At 43.4% G+C, this 7,749-nt stretch overlaps 1 long non-coding RNA gene across 1 annotated transcript in view; it reads right to left on the bottom strand.

The window, feature by feature from the left end:
- Positions 1 to 3,196: 3,196 nt before the first annotated feature.
- LOC109245633 (uncharacterized) overlaps positions 3,197 to 7,749 on the bottom strand; it is a 54,318-nt gene continuing 49,765 nt past the window's right edge. Inside the window, exons 2-3 of the long non-coding RNA XR_002070996.2 lie at positions 5,608 to 5,772; positions 3,197 to 3,349 (exon numbers count right to left, since the gene is read on the bottom strand). This is a non-coding gene — a long non-coding RNA (uncharacterized LOC109245633). The remainder of the gene's footprint in view (positions 3,350 to 5,607; positions 5,773 to 7,749) is intronic.

Below are 7,749 nucleotides of genomic sequence, written 5' to 3'. Positions count from 1 at the left end.
AATTCTGTGTCTACTGCCCAGGCCCACACAGGCCCAGGCCCAGGCCCACTTGTATTGGACCCAGAGTCTACACAGGGACACTGCACATGACTGTGCACAAGGTGCCTGGCTGAGGGGTGAGTGGGACTGTCCCGGATCTGATAGCCAACTGACCAGGCAGTGCCCACAAAACTGTATCCAATTAAATGACATCTTTTCCCAATTTTCATGGATTCCCAGTGGTGGCACAAGAGGAGGCCAGCCTCTTTCCTGCATCTCCAGCTAGGTTCATGTATTCACTTATCAAGACTTCTAGATAGTTCATGTTATTCTTTGAGGTCTTAAGAAGGACATAATAAGGAACCTGCTACATTAGGAAGCAGACCCGATAAAAGGCACATGTGGTTTCTAGGTAACCCCCACCCCCGCCTGAATCATTATTCCTTTGTCCCCCTCCTTCCAACAGACTCATCAGAAGTTCAGTCTTCTAAGAGGCAGTGCCTCTGGTTGCAGGGTGTGGGTCTCAACAAACACCACGGTGGTAGAAAGAGTCTGAGATGCCCCTCAAGGTCCTATCCCCTGGTATGCATACCCTGTATAACCTAGGACTGTGAATATGATATCACTGCCATAATTATTTATGTTATAAAGAGATTTTACAGATATAATTATATCCCAAACCAATTAACTTTAAGACAGGGAGATTACCTGAGTGGGCCTGACCTAATCACAGGAGCCCTTTAAATCTGGGTCTAGGGGCGCCTGGGTGGCTCAGTCGGTTGAGCGTCCGACTTCGGCCCAGGTCATGATCTCGCGGTCCGTGGGTTCGAGCCCCGCATCGGGCTCTGTGCTGACAGCTCGGAGCCCGGAGCCTGTTTCGGATTCTGTGTCTCCCTCTCTCTCTGACCCTCCCCCTGTTCATGCTCTGTCTCAAAAATAAATAAACATTAAAAAAATTTTTTTTAAATAATAAATCTGGGTCTAAAGGTCAACAACAGAGGAGATCAACATTTCAAAGCACAAGAAGAGGGGTGCCTGGGTGGCTCAGGTGGTTAAGTGTCCAACTTTGGCTCATGTCATCATCTTGCGGTTCATGGGTTTAAGGCCCACGTGAGGCTGACAGCTCAGAGCCTGGACCCTGCTTCGAATTCTGTGTCTCCTTCTTTTTCTCTGCCCCTCCCCCAATTGTGCTCTGTCTTTCCCTCTCAAAAATAAATAAACATTAAAAAAATAAAATAAAATAAAATAAAATAAAATAAAGCACAAGAAGAATTTGACGTGCCATTGCTGACTTGAAGATGGAGGGGCCCATGGGTCTAGGAATGTGGGCCCAAGATGACAGTGAGCAACAAAATGGGAACCTCAACCCTGCAACCACAAGGAACTGAATTCTGCCAACAACAGTGATGTGACTGGAAGTGGATTCATCCCTAGAGCCTTCAGGTGAGAACTCAGTCCAGCGATCACCCTGACTTCTGCTAAGTGAGGCCCTGAGCAGAGAAGTTAGGCATGACGTACCGGACATCTAACCTACAGAACTGTGGGCTAATAAACGGGAATTGTTTAAGCTGCTAAACTTGTGGTCATTTGTTACACAGCCATAGAAAGCTAAGACATCCAACAGACCTCTAGTCACACCATACCTCAAGCCCTTTGTGAACCTCAAAACACTGGCTTTCTACTTGTTTCCGCTTTCTTTCCACACCGCTGTCAAGTGTGGATGATTTACCTGAGCTTGCAAGCTCAGCTGCACCTAAATAAATTTTTTCAGTATAAGACCAATGGAATTTACCTTAAACCGGTTTCTTTTAACACTCCATTAACACTCAAGGTTGTGCCTGACCTTGAGCACCCAAAAATGCTCATTTTAAGAGCTTAAAGCATATTATTTCTGAAACAAAATGCAAACATAATATTTTTTTAAAAAGCAGTCACCCTGATGCCGAGCTTCACTCAAGAGCTGCAAGATTTCATGGCAGGCCCTCTCGATTATTTAATATTCTCTTCGTCTCCACCGGAGGCTGTGAGGCTGAATAGAGATGATGTCTCGGGATTGTTAAACATAACTCCAAAATGCGTGCCTGAAACACATTCTGGTTGCTAGAAGATGTAAGATATAAGAGGCAGGGCTGGTCTGTGCTGATGTAACTCTTCCTACTGAGTCCCCAAGCTTAGCCAGAGTAAGAATTTTAAAGTATTTGGGCCAAATGTTCATCTACTTGCAATTTGAGGGATATTTAAAAAGTTATCCACCGGGTCCCACTATAATTTGAAAGATATATTGGAAAGAAGTATTGGGACTTGCAAGAAAATTTTTTGATCATGAGTTAAAATTTCATAACACCACTACAGCATTTTTGATGGTACTTTTGTCTGCTTATGAAGCATTTCCCTTGAGTTCAGCTGTTCCATTTGCATTTTTAATATTCAGTTGTTTCTAACTCATGCCCAGACTTTTTGACCATGTTTATATTAGAATCTAAAGAGTACCAGCAGTTCCCAATTGTTTGCTACAGAATGCTCTTGAATGTTGTTTTTAAGTAGATCATTGCATAAAAGTACTCTTTTTCCCTTGGACTCACTTTTGTAAAGGGATAAGGGTTCCTGACCAATGATGAGCATCAGAAATTAACAAATATCTTTAAAAGAAAAGATCAATCATAAACTCCTCTGGATAACTAAAAACAGACAAATAATACTTATAGAATGAACATAAATACACCAAATATACAGATTATTATTGCATCCACTGTAAACCAATATATTATTGGCTATTAGTTAACAATTGGGTTTGTTTCTTCAGATTTAGAAAGACTCGTAAAGAAAGTTGCAAACACTCTTATTTTGTTTTTAAAATCTCTCAGGAATTGTTGACCAAGTGCCAAATTACCCCCCTTGTGAGTTTCCTGGAACAAGGGATGGTGTTCAGAGTCCTCTATCAGTCATCACAAAACTACCCTCAACTTCAGAGTTTGTTTTTTTTTAAATAAAGCATTGATCAGCTAATCCACATGAATGTGCCTGTGCGTGCAGGTGTGTTTGTGTGTGCGTGGGTGCGTGCACGCATGCTCACACACACAGGAGAACCAGAAGTCTGCTTTCTCCTCTTCTGACTTCTCTCTACTCCTTCACACACACGCCATCCCACCAGCCCACCTCCTCACTTCTCTCTGTCCTGATGACACTGTTACAAATCCTACATGGAGAAATGGGGACAGGTACAGAGGAGAGGGATGCAAGGTAATACTTACCCCGACGTGGGGATGGTTTGTGCAACTAAGGAGGAAGAAACAGGCTGGTATTCGCTGATTCCATGAAGAAAACCATTTTTCCGTCAGTTGACTACAGTACTTTCTCTACCTGCTTCTTCCTTTGTATTAGAGAGAGACTCAATAAATAAATCAATATGGTGGGAAATGAGGTAGTCACTAAATAAAACTGAATAAGCTAAACTATAAAGTTCAAAATTTGCAAGTGGGAACAGTATCTATCCGTACTTCCTTTTCATCAATCTTGGAGGCTTTAACTTGGGAGTTCAACTCATGTCAGTGGAGGAGTGAGGGAACGTGTGATACAGAGTGTGATAGATATTGTAGTTTATTAGTGAGTTGGTTTTTCCTGCCCTAGATATTCCCCTCTTTTTCCCTTCTCCTCTGGCCACACGGTGGGTGCCTGATATGAGCTTACCTACTGGAGTATCCTGTTTTACTGAACACAGTAACTGAGGGCATGTGATTCCAAAAAGGCCAGTGGCATTTCCTCACTGGAATTGACATACAGATGATGTAAGAGAGAAATTCCCTTTGTGTTAGTATGAATAATCTAGGGCTATCAACAGACATTGTCCCTAGCCACACGGAAAGAACTTGTCTGCTTATTGAGGAGAACCACAAAGTAGAGAGAACAGAAAGGGGATGGATGGATAACTAGATGGATAAATGAACAGAAGGATAAATAGGTGAGTTCTCCCCTACCTTCCTTTAGAGGAGACAGGGATGCCAATAATTGTATCCCAAAATAATCTGATACTCCACTCATAGACCATGGGCTTTAATCAAATTCATCAGCTACTTTGCCTTGCTTTCGCAGTGCCAGCAACTTGAATTCTCAAAGTCCCATGGAGATCTTAGTGAGCCCCTGACCTTGGGTAAGGAAAGGACCTGACTAGTAGGTACCTATTATCACCAGCCTTCAAACCCAGAGCCATCACCCTGCATTCTTCCAGAATGTAAACTGGGTCACACACACTGCATGCTTCCAGGAGGCAAGTAGGATCTACTGGCATTGGATGACAGCCAAGGATAGTCAGCCCCACCCTGGGACCTATTCTTTGGAGCAACTCTTTCATTCTTCATCTCAGCCTTTGCCCAAGTGAATCCTTAGCTTCTCATCAGGTAGACTCCATAGTGGCCTTTCCCCACCAGTGCTGAAATCATGTCCAGATTTTACAGTGAACACAGCTTAGACCCAAGCTGGGATCCTGGCAACCTACGTTCATGTGATTTTTCTACCACCTGCCCCTCTGGCTTATGCTGCCAGAATTTGGCAGATGATGTGCTTGCTGGGCCAATCACTGGGCTACGGAGGGATGACACAACAGCCTCGGTCCCTCAGAATTTATTTAGGATTTCTGAGACCAAACAGAAGACGAAGGATGCTAAGTATTGTATCCTTATTCATGCAAACCAACAATAAAAATACCACTTATGATGCAATCAGGGAAGTAAACACTGGATATTTGATGTTAATAAGTAGATACTGTCATTTTTTTTTACATGTGATAATGGTATTGTGATTATGCTTTTTTAAAGAATTCTTGTCTTTTAGAAATACACACTGACATATATGTGGATGAAATGACATGATAGTTGAGATTTGCTTCAAAATAAATCAGTCATGGTGAGAGAACTGGAGAGAAGTGGATGGGGGTACAGAAAACACACTTCTGTTGAAGACTGTTGAAGGTGGGTGATGATTACATAGGGCTTCATTGCACCATTCTGTCATTTTCTGTCTGAACTTGAACATTTTCATAACAGAAAGTTAAAAAATAATTCCAGGCATCTCCAGAGGCTGTGGTTCTGCAGTCTCCTCACTGCAGGGAAGTGGTTATATCTACATTAGAATTTCCCGGGTGCAGGAAATTCAGTTGCACAGTAGAGACTGTTCTCACATGTCTAGTTCCCACCAAAAATATACAATAAAGTCAAACTCTGAACACCATGTCAAGATGAGTTAAAGAAAGTAATGTTCCATCAAGCCACAAAGATCTAGAAATATGTCTGCTTACACTCAAACTAAACAAAAATTTTAGTAACATCCTGGCTTAAGCCAAAACGCATATCTCCACCTTCTGGAGGCGAAGACAAGGGTGTGGTTTCAATTGGAGGCAGCCCCCTTGAATATATCCAATAACCACAGACAGCTTAAGAATTACTTATTTCCTTCTCAAGTGGTCAGTTTGGACCATGTCTCTATAATGGGGGCTTTCAATGCCAATAACTACTGCTCAAACATTACTACTTCAAGTATATCCATTATCATTGTATCGGGGTTCTCCAGAGAAATAGAACCAATACGATATACATAGATGTACATAAAAGAGATTAATAATACGAACTGGCTCACATGGTCATGGAGGCTGTGAGGTCCCACAATCTGCCATCTGCAAGCTGGAGAACCAGGAAAATCCACAGTGTAGTTAAGCCTGAGTCCAAAGGCCTGATCATTGGAGGGCCATGGTATAAGTCCCAGTCTGAGTTCAAATGTCCAAGAGTCGGGAGTGCCAGTGTCCTAAGGCAGAAGAAGATAAATGTCTCAGCTTCAGGAGAGAGAGTTAATTCAGCTTTTCTCCATCTTTTTGTTCTACTCAAACCCTCAACTAACTGGATGATGCCCTTCCACATTTGTGAGGGCAATCTTTATTACTTAGTCTACTGATTCAAATGCTAACCTCTTCCAGAAACACCCTCACAGATACACCCAGAAATAATGTTTTACCAGCTTTCTGGGCATCCCTTAGCTCAGTCAAGTTGACACATAAAAGTAGCCATCACAATCATATTAGAAAAAAGCAGTGAAGGTTTCTTCCATGTGGTATTCACAGACATGAGGTTGTGCCTGTTTTAAGCCTGTTCACTTATGGGTTTTTTTTATGCAGCAAAATAATCCACATGAATGGAGGACCCACTGTGCCTGAGACAACATGTCCATCATTTATTTCTACCAAATCAGTGTATCATTGCTGCCCTCTCAGAAAAAAAAAGGAGTCTCTGCATGCTTTTATACACAGGCAATAAAAGAGATCTTTGAAAACTGTATTGAATAACTCCACAGTCTGCTGTGCATCACTTTTATTGACCGTGAAGAAGATGTTATCTGTGTGGCCTAAGTATCATCTGAATATGGCTGGACACAGAACTTTTCAAAAATATTTGACTTTATTCTCACTTGGACCCAGCAGCACTCAGCAAGGGAAGCAGACGGTGTGGTGAGCAGAATTCAGCCCTAGCGCTGAGGGAGGAGGTACCACCTGAGTATCTCCAGGTGTATCCATGGACATTGGCATCTCCTCCCCTGCCTCTAGTAGTCCCTGATGTGCCCAGCTCTGGTCAGCTGGGGGCCCTGATAACCCTCATCATAGCAATAGAGGCCCATATCCAACAAGGGGATGCAAGTTTCCTCCTGTGTCTCTAAGTCAGCGATTAGTTATGACAGGCCCATTGTACCATATGTTCCCCCAAGACATTTGCTTTGCCTTTGCTCCTTACAAAAACTCTACACCAGTGGGCCTCAGCCTTCAGTGTACATCAGAATCATCTGGAGGGCTCTTTGCATCACACGTTGCAGGATCCACCCCTCAGAGCTTCTGATTCAGTAGAACTTGCATGTATAATGATTCACCAGGTGATTCTGACGCTGCTGATCTGAGGCTCACTCTTTAAGAAGTACTGTTCTAGGGGCGCCTGGGTGGCTCAGTCGGTTAGGCGTCCGACTTCGGCTCAGGTCACGATCTCGCGGTCCGTGAGTTCGAGCCCCGCGTCGGGCTCTGGGCTGATGGCTCAGAGCCTGGAGCCTGCTTCCAATTCTGTGTCTCCCTCTCTCTCTGCCCCTCCCCTGCTCATGCTGTGTCTCTCTCTGTTTCAAAAATAAATAAACGTTTAAAAAAAAAAAAAAAGAAGTACTGTTCTAGAGCTCTCCTGGAGTTGGCAGCCTCTTCCTGAATCCCAGTTTCCTTGGTTGAGGCCCTCCTCTTTCTCGGCCTAGACCTTGGCCTTCACCCTAGCTGGAAAAACTAGAAAGATCATGACACAGGGATTATCCTGATTCATCTTCAAGCCTCCTGCTGGTTCACTGTGAGACCCCTACTTAGACACCACGAGGATGGTCACCAACCTTGAAGACTGAATTCTCCATACTTTCCAGGACACTGTGATTTGAGTTGTTGCTAGTACCTCAGTGCGTGTCCTAGAATTGGGTTAAATTCCCTTAGTTCCTCTTCCACCCATCCACAAATTTCTTCATGCCCTGTGGCCCCAATGCTGAGATCCCAATCCTATGTAACCAAACCAACAGGATAGTGTTCCAACCCTCTGTTACGTCTCTCTACTGGAAGCCCAGATCTGAGGCTGCCAACTTGACCTGCACTGATGATTCATCTTTTATTGTTGATGATGATGATGTGCTCTTCCAGGGCACAGGAAAGCCTCAATTCAAGCCCAACTGTATAAATAATTACTTAGGAAGAATTTGGCCAAATGCCTTTACTTC

The sequence above is a fragment of the Panthera pardus genome, unplaced genomic scaffold (genome assembly GCF_024362965.1).
Source record: "Panthera pardus isolate Hobbes unplaced genomic scaffold, ASM2436296v1 HiC_scaffold_19, whole genome shotgun sequence".
Classification (NCBI taxonomy): domain Eukaryota; kingdom Metazoa; phylum Chordata; class Mammalia; order Carnivora; family Felidae; genus Panthera; species Panthera pardus.
The sequence above is the reverse complement of the archived record's forward strand: the minus strand, read 5'-3'. Positions and strand labels throughout refer to the sequence as shown.